Source organism: Callospermophilus lateralis (assembly GCF_048772815.1).
Source record: "Callospermophilus lateralis isolate mCalLat2 chromosome 8 unlocalized genomic scaffold, mCalLat2.hap1 SUPER_8_unloc_1, whole genome shotgun sequence".
NCBI classification, from domain to species: Eukaryota; Metazoa; Chordata; class Mammalia; order Rodentia; family Sciuridae; genus Callospermophilus; species Callospermophilus lateralis.
The window spans coordinates 1,028,008-1,042,556 of record NW_027510150.1 but is presented as its reverse complement, the minus strand read 5'-3'; the positions used below and the strand labels follow the sequence as shown (position 1 = coordinate 1,042,556).

Below are 14,549 nucleotides of genomic sequence, written 5' to 3'. Positions count from 1 at the left end.
AGTGCAAGTGGGGGTATTTAGCATGCATGAAGTCTTGGGTTCAATCATTAATAATTACCCAAATTCACAATGCTTGGGCAAACTCTCAAAGTGCATTTGTCTACAGTTCTTAATGCATCTCCCTTATTAATATCTACCTAGAAACTGCTTCAGAAATGATCAGGAAAAGACTTTTTATTTCCTAAGTTTTTATTGCCTAGAAAATTTCCCATGTTTTCAAGATATGTAGTCAAAAAAAGAGCAAGCCATCCTGAACGATTCAACCAGAAAAAAAAAAATGTGAATATAGTAAGGCAAAGCATTTCAGAAGTCCCTTTGTTTGGCTTTCTTTGACAGTAAATCCCAGTGTTACAGAAAACATCAGAAGTGTAGAAACCCAAATGCCACAGTTACTATGTAGGGCACTGACTAGTTCCACATCCATTCAGGCAACACAATTATGTTGTGTCTGCTATGTATGTACAAAATACTATTTTAGGACATGGGATAGAGATGAGAGCAAATCCAGTCGATAAACAAATGGAAAAACAAAGTCCTAGCCCCCTGGAGTTCACACTCTAGTCAAGGGAATGAGCACCTACAGGTGGCCAATTATTTTCTATTTCTCAAACACCATGAGTAGACAGAACTATGCTAATTTGTTTCAATAGAGTCTGGAGCTACACTCATGTCAAAAATTCAGTTAAGTCCTTCACCTTTCATGTTCTCTCCATCTTCACCTCCACCCTTCTCTCAGCCCTCACAAGCCATTCCCCTCTTATTTTCTGCTTTACAGCATATGCCTCTCTCCTAAAACTGTAAAACCTTGCCAAGAAGACTGTGTCTTTCTGTAACCACTTCTCCCTCCTGCCCTTCTGCTGCACCCTGCACTACTATTAATTCAAGTTTCCATACTGGGTGGGAGGGTATGGATAAAAGACAAACAGACACACAAATAGAGAAAAAACTGGGGCCTGGTAGATCACTGTACATTGATAGATAAATAGTGACCTTGAGTAGGCTCAGCAAATTCATTATATAGGTTTAAACAGCAAAAGGAACAATTGTGAGAAAGTTTCTTCAAGAAAAGCAAAACTGAAATTTTGAATACAAACAGCCCAATTAGAACCATTAGCTTACACCCCTAATTCTCTTCCCCCAGGCAGCTGGTATTTGAACCTAGGTCATGAACTGATAAATCCATGGCTAGTATGGAATTTCCCTTTGAACATGTTATCACTAAAGAAGCTCTGTAGTCTCAAATTGGCAACTTAGGCCCCTAGAGTTTCCAGGAAGGGCATCGTCTGAATCCACACAGTTCAAAGACCATAATTCATTTACCGCTCTTGACACCTTCCCCCCTTAGACATGGCACACTGAATCCCAAATACTGACTGTACAACATGAAAAGACCCGAAGAATTCCTGTTGGATCTACTACACACTATGAGATCATGGTACACCCTTTGGTCTTGTTTTGCTTATAGTCAAAAGAGTTTAATGCCATTCTTGGGACATGGTCAATCTCTCTCTCTCTCTCTCTCTCTCTCTCTCTCTCTCTCTCTCTCTCTCTTTCTCTTTCTCTCTTTCTCTCTCTACATACACACATACACACACACACACACACACACACACACACACACAAAGAATTTTCACTTTCTGTATCTCCATGTGCCCTCCAATGGAGGATGAGGAGGTTCTATATTCTCTCTGAATACTTCAATCAATCACAGCAAAAAAAAATGCAGGGAAACTGATATAATTTTATAATTCTTCCATCAGACTAAAAGATTTCTATGAATAGAGGGCATATCTGTAACTAGCATCTTCAACAACACCAAACACCTACTAGGATCCCTATTTGGTTGAATAAGAGTATATCCACCTTAGTTTATTGAGCACATAATTAACTAGCTAGAAGGGATAAGTGAGGTAAATGAACACTCATACATTGTGTGCTTCATGGTTATTTAACTTGCACATATTCAAAGCATGGTACCTTCTACCTCGTTCATCAAAAAATTTGTAGGGAAAATTATTTCATAATTACTGTGTTTCACAAAATGCTTGTCAGCTTTTCAGTAGTCAATCTATCTAATCATCTAGCAAAAGATCAAAGCCTTACATCCACTATTCCTCTCCCTATTCTAGTCAGGATTACTTAACCAACACAAGAGAAAGACAAAAAAGTAGGCAAGAGAGCAGGTATTGCTGCATGGACAGAGTTCCAGTCCTGCACAGCAGCCCTTGCCTCAGCCAAGTCAGCCCTTAAATCATTGCTATTTCTTTCCTCCAATGACTCAAAAATTTCTATGCTATTTTCTCAATTCTTTTATTTCTAAAGGGAGTTGGCTGGCATTAACTGAAAAGTGTAAAATCATATAAAATTATCAAGAAAATAGAACAAACATCAACTTACGTATAAATCTGCAGCCACACTAAGTCAAAAAAAAATTTTATAGCCACTCTTCAGCCTTGAAAAGCCAGTTGAAGGTGCTTACTTTGACTAGGGATGATTATTTCCCTTATTACAGAAACAGAATTCATAGGCAATGGTATCTGAGCAAAGCCAAATTACATCATGACTCCATAGAAGGGAAGCAGAGGCTCACAAATATCAGAAAAATGCTGACACTCCTAAGGCCAGCATCTGTGAACTCATAGAGGTACCTCAAAGTAATAGGTTCTATAATAACACTCATCTCCTTTCTGCTGTAGATCTCACTTCAGCACCACACTTTGAATTCTGATTATGTTTCTGGATAAGAAGAATAAAATTAAGTTACAATTATTAGGTACTCTATAAACTACATAACATCAGTGAGATTGTAGGGATCTTAGGTTGTAGAGATGAGATTGTATATGTTCCATCTGTTTTCATTATACTAATAAGTAAATTGTTATAGAATGTGAAAAATCATAGACCATTCATTTAAAACTGGTCTATTTAAAAAGAAAAGTACTTTAACAATATGCTCTCATTTCAACCTCCTTGTTGTAGACTATAAAGGACATAAAGTGTGCAAGTACCTAAAACCAATCTGTTTCAGAATGCTCATTTGAGCAGTGAAATAGAAACACATTCTGTTTCACTGTTTGGAAAGATCAGAGTTATATTATGTACCCCAAATCAAAAAACAATAAACTATCCTGGTGTGATGGCACAAGCTTGTAATCCCATCAGCTCAGGAAGATGAGGAACAAAGATCCTAAGTTCTAGGTTACACTCAGCAAATTAGCAAGCCCCTTAGAACACAAGGAGATCCTATTTTAAATAATATGTGAAAAAGAGCTGGTCTGGACATGTGGCTCCATGGGTAAGTGCCATGGGTTCAATTCCCAGTACAAAAAAAAAGAGCAATAAATTATACCACCAGGCCTATTTCAACAAAAACATGTGGTTGACACATGAAAAACTAAATGGCACATTAATTTGCCAGTTTCTCAAAGATTGATACACATGGTACAATCACTTTTACAAAGGGATTGTTATTTCAGTTCCTTTCAAAGTTAAACATACACTTAAGAGATTATCTCACTTTTACTTTATACAAAAGAAATGAAAGCATTTGTTAATATGTCTAAAGATTTGAACACAAATATTCATAGAGTTTATTGGTAATACATAAAACCTGGAATTTCATTGTAGGTCAATAAAGTGATCCTTTAAAAGATCATGCACAAGAAGATCGAGGCTGGAGGCATTTCTGTTCCAGACCTTAAACTATACTACAGAGCATTAGAAACAAAAACATCATGGTATTGTACCTGTAGGCCAATGTTACAGAAGAGAGGACACAGAACCTAACCCACATAACTACAGTTATCTTATATTAGACAAAGGTGCCAAAAACATACACTGGATAAAAGATCACCTCTTCAAAAAATACTGCTGGGAAAATTGGAAATCCACATATAACAAAATAAAATTAAATTTCTATATTTTACCATGCACAAAACTCAACTAACTCAAAGTGGATAAAGGACCTAGTAATTAAACCAGAGACCCTGCACCTAATGAAAGAAAAACTAGGCCCAAATCTCCATCATGTCGAATTAGGCCCCAACGTCCTTAGTAAGACTCATATAGTGCAAGAAACAAAATAAAAAATCAATAAATGGGATGTATTAAAACTAAAAAGGTTCTTCTCTGCAAAAGAAACAATCAGTGAGGTGCCTAGTGAGCTTACATCTTAGGAGCAAATCTTTGCCACAAGCACATTGGATAGAGCACTAATCTCTAGGATATATAAAGCACTCAAAATCTTAACAGTAAAAAAACAAATAACCCAATCAATAAATGGGCCAAGGACCTGAACACACACTTCTCAGAAAGGATATACAATCAAGCAACACACATATGAAAAAAATGTTCAACATCTCTAGCAATTAAAGAAATGCAAATCAAAACTAGTCTTAAGATTTCATCTCACTCTAGTCAGAATGGCAGCTATCAAGAATACAAACAATAAGTGTTGACTAGGATGTGTGGAAAAAGGCGCACTCACACATTGCTGGTGGGACTGCAAATTGGTGCAACCACTCTGGAAAGCAGTATGCAGATTCCTTGGAAAACTTGGAATGGAACCAATATTTGACCTAGCTATCCCACTCCTCACTTTATACCCCAAGGACTTAAAAACAGCATCTTACAGGGACACAGCCATACCAATGTTTATAGCAGTACAATTCACAATAGCTACATTGTGGAACCAACCCAGATGCCCTTCAGTAGATGAGTGGATAGGAAAACTTTGGTATATATACACAATGTAATATTACTCAGCATTAAAAGAGAATAAAATCATGGCATTTGCAGGTAAGTGGATGGAGTTCGAGAATATATTGCTAAATGAGGCAAGACAATTCCTAAAAACCAAAGGCCAAATGTTTTCTTTGATATGAGGATGCTGACTCATAATGGCAATGGTGGAGAGCATGGGAGGAATGCAGGAACTTTAAATAGGATAAAGAGGAGGAAGGGTAAGGGAGGTGGGAAGGGGATAGGAAAGATGGTGAAATGAGTTAGACATCATTATCCTAAGTACTTATATGAAGACACGAATGGTGTGAAAATAGTTTGTGTACAATCAGTGACTTGAAAAATTGTGCTCTATATGTACAATATGAAATGAATTACATTCTGCCATCATGTATGACAAATTAGAATAAATAAATAATTTAATTTTAATAAAAGGTCATGCACATACTTGATACCTGATAGTATCCTTTTCTCAGTTATTTTCTGTTTAAACAGGAAGCCTCTCTTCTCTTTTACATGATAACAGATGTTGTAGAAACATAACACAGGCCCTTTCTGGTCATTGGAGGTGGTCCCAAGGAAGCCATCACAGTTTATTGGGAGTAAGTCGATTGAAAATGAGTCCTTATTGGCAGACATTCGCAGAGTTATGTTTTTCTGTAGAGGGAAAACCAATAGTAAGTTGATAGTTCAGGTAATCAAGATTTTAAACACCAGATAAGAGCACATTTAAACCAAGTATCTTCTAAACTGTGCCGCAGTGAGTAGGTTCTTTCCCAAAGAACAGCCCACATGATTGTGATAAGAACAACATTAGAACCTATAATCAGAGGCAGATACAAATTAGAATACTGGCATTCCAGTTAAATATCACATTTCCAAATTCAGAGGTCCTAAAAAGTAAAAATTATGAAAATTATGAAAAACCCAGAAAGGAAGTAAAAGGCAGATGATAGTTATATCTTGTCTGACTTGAAATTCACACTATGATACAACTTCAGTTCAAGAATAGCCTACATGATCATCATGCGGCTCCTGTATTTTTTTTTAATATTGGAGTTTATAATATTTTGACTACAAAAGGAGCTTAATACAGCAGTCAGGAGCTGGAAAGATTTTTCTGAATTTATAGTTTCAACTTGTACATCTCTGGTTGTTGTGCACCTTCAATTATCTAAAACTATCTAAATTATCTAAAACTATCTAAATTATCTAAACTCCAACATTGTTTTGTACTGACATTATTATTTATTTAATGGGGATACATATGAAAATGATTAAGTAAATCAAACGAATAGTTAAACAGCTCAAGGCCTTAAAGAAAAATCAAATATTTAGTTAATGTGAAGTGAAAAATGTTTCATTGGAGAGTTACAAAAGGCTCCTTAAATCAATTCAGAATAAGACTTGGTGCTGAACTGAGGTTGTTAAATAGGTTTGAAATACTAACTGCAATAATTAGAGTTTTCATTTGTGAAATCCAAAATCATCAATGAAGAACTTTCTCTTTGCCTATGGAGGACAACTGCTCCATCCTGCTGAGAAAAACCATCGAAGCAGACAGAACATGAGAAAGAGCATGTGAAAAGTCTCTGATGAGAGCAACAAAGCCACAGGAGTGGAGAAACCAAAATCCCAGAAAGTAGGAAGAGAACTGAACAATCCCAGCACCTCATGCCTTTTCCTCTCCAGGTATTTGGAAATGCAAACTTTATACACAAAGGTGCAACATTGGGATCAGGCAGGAAAAGGCTGCTAGAGGCATCTTCCAGAAGCCCTTAATACATCTGAGCAAATATCTCAGCAGTCTTTAAGCCAGGGAGACAAAAATTGGACAGCTGGGCCTGCAGAGGTGATAAGGTTACCTAAGAACCCAAGCTTTAGTGATCCCAGAAGCATTATTGCCTGGGAATAAGGAAAAAACCAAAATAGACCATTCTCTGCTAAATCGGGGTCATCTGCTCAGACGTTGCTAGAAGAAAGTTACATCCACTTTCAAAGAAGATATCAGCCAAGTGTGCTGGCACACACTTGTAATTATGGGATTCAGGAGGCTGAGGCAGAAGATCACAAGTTTAAGACAGCCTCAGCAAATTAGTGATGCCCTAGGCAATATAGTGAGATGCTGTCTCAAAATAAATAAATAAATAGTGCGTGGATGTGGCTCAATAGGTAAGAATCCTGGATTTAATCCCTGGTAACAAACACCAAAAAAAAAAAAATCATTGCACAAACTTTTAATCAAATATTCCCAGGCATGCCAGAATACAGGAGCTAAAGTTCCAAATCAGAATATAAAGAAAGACCCACAGGTGAAACACACTGGAGTTATCAAACACTGACATTAAAACCATTTATTAATATGTTCAGGAAAACATAGTTTATCACCAAATAAACAGACCTTTAAAAAGTAAATTAAAAACTCCAGTTAGATGTGATGATACAAATCACTATAACCAGGTACAAAGGGGACTCAGGTAGAAAAGGTGGTCAGGAAAGTGCACTCCAATGAGACTGTTGAGCTGTCACTGAGGGAGGCCATCTGGAGGAGCAGTGCTGAGCTGAGCACTACTGTACAAAACCAGCAAAGAGGCCAGAGGGCCTGGTGTGTGATGGAGGGCAAGAAGAGAGGAGCTAAGGTCAGAGGAAGGACAGCTGAAGCAGAGCCCATAAGTAATTTGACTTGGACTAGAAATGAGAATGAGAGGTACCAAGAAGTTCTGGGTAAAGGAATGGCATAATTTAACTATTTTTACCACCAAGACTTTTATCAGAGGTAGGGATGGAGCAAGGAGATCATATGAGAGGCTACTGTAACAATCCAAGAGCCAGGGGACACTGTTATGAACCCTCCTCTGTCATAAGATCTTAGAAGTCTTCTTTCTCTGTGTGTATGCTGCCACAGTACAATATCACTCAAGAACTCCAAGAACAGAAAGAGCACCAGGTTTATCAGACACAACATACCAAGAACACACCACCTGAAGAACTCTCTCCTGGCCCAGTAGAAAATGCAGGTGCGGATGGAAAATGCACAGAACTTCAAGAGGAGGAGAACCTCATTTACCAGCAAGGACCCAACCGAACAGAGGATTTGTAAGGGTTCTTTATGAACTTAACTTGTTCCAAACTATCCCAGCCCATGATCAATTTGGGGACTTAAAAAAAGGGGTAGGAATGTGGCTCAGTGGTAGAGTTCTTGCCTCTCATGCATGAGGCCCTGAGTTCAATTCCCATCACCAACACAAAAAAGAAATTTAAAAAAAATAATACAATACATAATAAAGATTGATGTTATGGCCCTTGGAAACTAGAGAAAAACTCATGTAAATGTAAAAGGAAACCCCTTTGTATTCAATAAGAGGAGTAGGTAACAAGACTCAGGGGAGGGGTATCTGAGGCAGTTAGGAAGAAATCACTGGCAGATGCCCTGGAAAGTCTTCACTTTTTGTCTTCTTTCTGCATCAAGCTGATCCCATCCTACTGGCACAATCTTTAGACCTTCTTTGGCTCCTCTCATTCAGTGCTTCCTCTTTCTTTGAAAAATTTCCATCCAGTATGTTTAGTGGGAGATTACAAGACTTGTTACCTTCTAGAAACATGGATTGAATTGTATTACCTAATGCTAACTGAGCCTAAGAACTAAATTCCAGACAGACTCTGCTCTAAATAGCAGCAAGGTCTTCTCCAGTCACAAATCCAAGAAATTGAGGTAGTGATCCATAAAGTATAGGAAAACTGGTTCAACAGCTTCCCTGATGAAGTAGAAATTTCATTCCCTTCTTGTTAAAACAAACTTAACCATAGATGGGAGCAGAAGGTAGCATAGCGATTTTTCTCTGTACTTATCACACCCATTCCTGGCTTAAATGACTGCTACACTACTAACTTTAAATATGATCCACTGAATATTTTCTCTCTATAAATAAATTTACTCGGTAACTCAAACTCAGGGATCTACTCTTCTCAGCCTCCTAATGAGTGGAGAGAAGGAGTACGCATCTGTATGGGTTTTGTTGGATTATGATGCATGACTGACTTTGAATATATATTAATATTAATAGCAATATATATTAGTAACAGGAGAGGTGTACATTAAGTAGGAGAGATATACAGTATAAGAATAAAATTATACAAGACATTATTGAAAAAGAAAAAAATATGGGAACAAAATCATCTAGCTATCAATTTTTGGTTAACATTCTGAAGTGAACTCAGCATTGATTATTTAAAGAACAGATGAAGATCTCGTAGGTCTAGAGAGCCTATAGACACAGGTAGGGAGACCATTTGGGCTCTTTCATTTTCATTGAAACCTTTCAATCCTAGTTTCCTACCCCAGAGTGTATGGTTCATTTTTAACATAATACAAATCTTCCTCCCTCCTTGATCCTGTCTTCAACTGCTACCAAACTCATATCAAAAACTGTCAGCATGCTGTTTGAAGACAGAGATAAACCAATTACCCTCATCTTATAGTTGCACATTGTAGATGTCTAAGAAAATGTTACACCAAACACTTACCTATGTTTAATTAGTGTGGGTCAATTGAAAACTATATACATATATTTTTTAAACTAATGACAAACTCATTTATAGATTATTTAAAGAACATGATGCCCACCTATCCCTCTATAAAATCCTGGTTTATTCCCAAATAAGATCCAGCCATCAACAATAGCATGTGGGACCACAGGGTCTTATCATTCAAGTGAGTCCTGTAACACTTAGAGTAAGGACAGTTACAACTCCAAAAATCCTCCTTAGGAAGTGCCCTTAGAACATACACTACTGCATACATAAGGATCGCACTGAGGGTGCTCTCCATTGCCATTCCTCTGTCTCTTCTGCATGCCTAGGTGACTGACACACACACACACACACAACATATTGCTCAAAAATAACTGCCATGAAAACAGACCACAGATCAATGGTACAGAATAGAAGACTCATAAACAAAACCATTCAGAAATACTCAAATAATCCTTTTAGACAAAGATGCAAAAAACATGCATGGGAGCATGGACAGTCTTTTTAAAAAATGGTTCTTGGAAAGCAGGTTATCCATATATAGAAGAATGAATATACAGTAGAATGGATATAGAAGCATGAAAATGAAACAACATCCTGTCATTATGTACACATAAAATGCAACAAAATGGAGAAAAAAAGTTTTAAAATAATAAAAAGTAAACACCAGGAAAAGCTTCTCTCATGAACCAGCTTCAGAGGGAATAACTGATCATTCTCTCTCTCTAATGGCCTACAGGATACACATTTTATGTACAGAGGGCCTTTCAGTTCACCTGTGTCTACTGCAATGTGCTCCCTCAGGCAATGTTCTACTCTAGGTGGTAGTTTACTTTATCTTTCACATGCTCACTTCAAATGCTTCATGGGTGCCTAAAGATATTAAGTTCAGAAACAGGTTTGCACACATGTGCTTGTATTTTAATACATGTTATGTAAAGTAATGTGTTCCCCAAGTGAACTCCTGAATAATGTCCAGGGCCCTGGAACAAATAAGCCCAGTAAACACACTTGTTGCTATGAATCTGTATATTTTTCTGAAAAAGGAATGAATAAACAATTAATACACACACACACACACACACACACACACACACATGTTCACATGTTGCTTTGTATACACAACATTTTAAAACTTATCTACAATTTAGTTTTTGGGCTGAATTTTTTGCATCATTTGAATATTTTCAGTATTGGTTTTAGTAAGTGTTGTAAATAGTTGGTTAATTTTTACATTTAATCATCAAAATGGAAATATTTCCATAAAAATTCTGAAAGAGACCTCAAGAACTCTGTAGCAAACTACCCAAATTGATGAGCAAACTATCCTAGGAATAAGAAAAATAATTGCTTCACCAATCCCTTTAAAGTATTAATGCTAATAAATATTTCCTCCACCAGCAGTAATTCCCATGCTCAGGAAAGTTTTCCTTCTTCAATATTAACTCTTCTTATCTTCACACATTTGAGAACAGGCAAGAGTGTTATCTTAACTGACCTGTGCAGGATGGACTCCCTACCAGACCCAGAATCAGTTGCACTGACACATCGTTGTCTGAAAAAAATTCTGTATGGACTGTTTTTATTTCCTACTCTCAAATCAAACTGCCAAGGGTACAAACTCAGCCATGTCATTTAAGCTGTGTGCTCTTTTCTAAAAAAAAAATGTGCACCCAATACCTACCCACCTTTCCTGGCACACAAACTTGTTCACTTAATAGTAGTTCAAATGACCAAGGGCACAAATTTCTGCTGAGAGGCATAGCATAAAACTGATGGATATAAAGCACAGATATGGAGGTCAAAGGGAGTCAGCTTGAACTTCCATACAGGCCATGAAACATCAGCTTCTAGTCCACAAGGCCATCAAGCATCTGTACTGTTGTAGAAATCCTCAAGCATTTCCCCCAGTCCCCTGGCTCCTTTCCTCTGCCTTCCTTTCCCTCCCTCCCCAGTGGAGGTCTAAGGGCTTCCGCTCCCTCCTGCACTCTGATGAAGCTGTCTGTGGGGTTGAGGACAGTGCCCACAGCCTCCACTGATCCCTTCCCAGATGGAGATGACCCCACCACTCCCTCTACCCAGAGGAGAAACACTCACCTAGTGGGAAGGTGCTAGTAGCCCCTCTCAGGGCTGTGGGCAGCAAACTGAACCTCTAGTAGATAGCCTGGACTGGACTTTGGTACAGGAGACTCAGGCTGTGGGGCTAGCATGCCCACGGCCACCTCTCCCTGAAGTGTGTTCCCTGGGCCAGGGAAGGGGCAGAAGGCAAAAGGTGTGGCACCAACTGATAGACTGTGGTAAGCCTCTGTTTTTAAGACACCTAACCTCAGGGACCACTTCCCTGCTGCGGAGTCCAGTTCATGGAGAAGACTGTCCCTGGCCACACAGGGACAAACCGAAATCCCCACCTCTGGTGCTTTTTCAAAGGAACAGAAACAATTCACTATGGTGGGTACTTCCAAGGCTGATGGACACCTCATGTGACTGGAGGGGTTTGGCACTGTTGCGCTCACTGTCCCTGAGCACTAGGAATTCTGACACCTAGGCTTTTGCTCTCACACTTCACCCATCCCAAGGGCAAGAGGTGATTTCTGCTCAAAGAGTTTGGGACAAATTAGATGGTTGTGTCCCAGGGCCCAATACATCAGGAACTGAATCTAAAGGGATGAAGGGTTTGAATGAAAGTATTCCTGTGGATGGTTTCAATGTTTTCATACTGCTGAAATAACTATTTCTCTGCATTAGTTTGAGACAGGAAACCCTAGAAAGTGATAGCATGGGTTCAGGAGAAGCTCTGGTTACCAGGTTCTGTGAGCAAGTACTGCCATCCCAGCATTCAACCCCTGCCTCTGGCCTTAGAAAGTAGCACCTGCATGTGGACAAAATCTTCTATTTGCAGTTTACAAAGAAAAACCATGGTGTCATGCTGTTAACCTCAGGAGTTATTGTTAATATTGTGTCCTATTCAGGAAAATCAGGCATGAAGGGAAGGTAAGAAAATTGACAGTACATAATTTTTAGAATATCAAAGGTACTATATTGGAGACTTAAAGAACTTCAAGTATATGTCCATGATGAACACAAACATTTTCATGATTTTTTTTTTTTTTTTTAGGATTCATTCTGTCACTGGGAAGACTCATATAGAAATACATTTATTCAGTTTCATTTTAAACCAAAATTGGGATACTGTTCATAGTTGGATCTTAATGAATATTGCGGTATCAGCATTCTCTGAAAGCAACTCAAAGAAAGTTTAAACATACGAAAAAGGAGAAATAAAATGTGATTTTGAGACCAAACATAAATAACAGAAACAGGATATTAGGTTGTATAAGGTATTTTTGAATTTATTTTAAATAAAAGAATTCAGAGTGCTGGGGATGAAGTTCAGTGATAGAGAGATCACAGCCTAGATTTGCTTCCTGCACACACATAAAGTAGTAAATAAATAAATTCAAAATATATACCAAAAACTGTTATGTAGAAAATACTTGAATGAAAATAATGAAATAGTGCTCGCTTCGGCAGCACATATACTAAAATTGGAACAATACAGAGAAGATTAACAGGGCCCCTGCGCAAGGATGAAACGCAAATTCATGAAGTGTTCGATATTTTTCAGGGAAGGCAGACCACGCAACCCGGAGAAGGGGCCCAGCAGCCCGCCCGCGCGGTAGGCAGACCACCCCAACTGGAGGAGGGGCCCAGCCGCTCGCCCGCGCGGTCACCGGACTGAACTCTGGACAAACATAAGGTCTCCCCAACAGCCCCCACCTTATCAAACACCTTACAAGAAAAACTGATGGAACTCATCTTGGAAAATCCTACCAACCCTTAAAATCCACCAACTGGTGGGCGTGGCTACCAGCTTGGTTCTGTGGAGGATCAGGCGCCTGGTTTACATCTCAGAGAATAAGAGTAGAGAGGCCACAGGTGGAAACTCAAGTCCTCTCACACTGGCTACCTCCACCACCCTGAACGCAGAGACTCAAACTAGGAATAGACAACGCCACCTACTGGAAGAAAAGAAAACAGAGTTCTGAGAGACATTTTCTTTTTCTTTTCTTTCTTCTCTCTCTTTTTATCCATTCATCCAGTCTCCTCTACCCTTCCCCCTCTGGTCCTCACAACCTCAATATATGTGAAACCAAGAATTGTGCATGAAAAAGGTCTTTAACAACTGAATCACCAGAATAATATAATATAGAGGAATTGCATATGCCCCACCTCCCTCCTCCCCTTTTATTTCTTTTCTTTTTTTCTCTTATTTTCTTTTTCCCGCTCTCTCTTATCTCTTTCTTTCCTTTTTTTCTCCTTCTTACTCCCTCTATGCCACTTGCAAACCTCCAAACTTTACTATTTGTAAGTAGGGTAATCTTATAAATACAGATAGGAGTTTGCGTGTGCTTAGATGATGTACTATTCATTTTGGGAACTGTTAACATTGTCTTTCTCCATTTTTAAAACATTTTTGTGGTGGTGGACGTTTGTTTTTTTGTTTGTTTGTTTGTTTTTGTTTTTTATGTGCTAGTTACTCCTTCTAAATGGAGGGGTCTTTCTGAGAGCCACAAACCCTTCCTTGTATGTGGAAAAACTTGGTGGGAGGACTTCGGCTTTCAATGTTTTTTTCTGGGTTAATGCCCTATAATCAGCTCTGTGCTGTCCTTGTTTTGAGGTTTGGCTTTTTAGTGTCTCTGGAAAAGCTCATGTGTTAATGCAGGAATGTTCAAAGGTGTAATCATTAGGTTATGAGAGCAATAACTTAGTAGACTAATTCTTTCGAAGAAATAATAATTTGAATAGATTACTTATTAGGTGATAAGAGTAGGTTGGAGAGACATGGCTGGAAAACTTAGTTCATTGTGTATGTGTCCTTGGGGTTTGTACATTGTCCCTGGCCTCACTTCTCCTCTCCTTCCTTTCTCTCTTTCTCTCCCTCTCTCTCTCTCTCCTTCCTGGCTTCCAAGAGCTGACCAACTTCCTCCACCATGTCCTTCTACTAACTAAACATCTGAAACTTTCAACAATAACAACACGTTTTAACAATATAAACTTTTACTCCTCTAAGTGGACTTATCAGGTATTTTGGTTATGGTTATAGAAAGCTAACACACCTTGGTTCAAAAAACTGTTTATCTATGTGGACATCTCAAGTTTTGGATTCTCCAAAGGCAGCTCCATTAGGTCAAGATGGTAGAAATAAACTTGCTCAATAATATGGATACAGTTATGAATGGGTACTTTAGCATCATTGGGAAACACAGAGGCTGGGTTTA

At 38.4% G+C, this 14,549-nt stretch overlaps 1 non-coding gene and 1 pseudogene across 1 annotated transcript; one reads left to right on the top strand and one right to left on the bottom strand.

Moving 5' to 3' along the window:
• LOC143385795 (broad substrate specificity ATP-binding cassette transporter ABCG2-like) overlaps positions 1–5,379 on the bottom strand; it is a 37,834-nt pseudogene extending 32,455 nt beyond the window's left edge.
• A 7,406-nt stretch (positions 5,380–12,785) lies between these two features.
• On the top strand, positions 12,786–12,892 carry LOC143385813 (U6 spliceosomal RNA). Its single transcript, XR_013089518.1, has one exon. It is a non-coding gene; the product is annotated as a U6 spliceosomal RNA (small nuclear RNA).
• Positions 12,893–14,549: the final 1,657 nt, after the last annotated feature.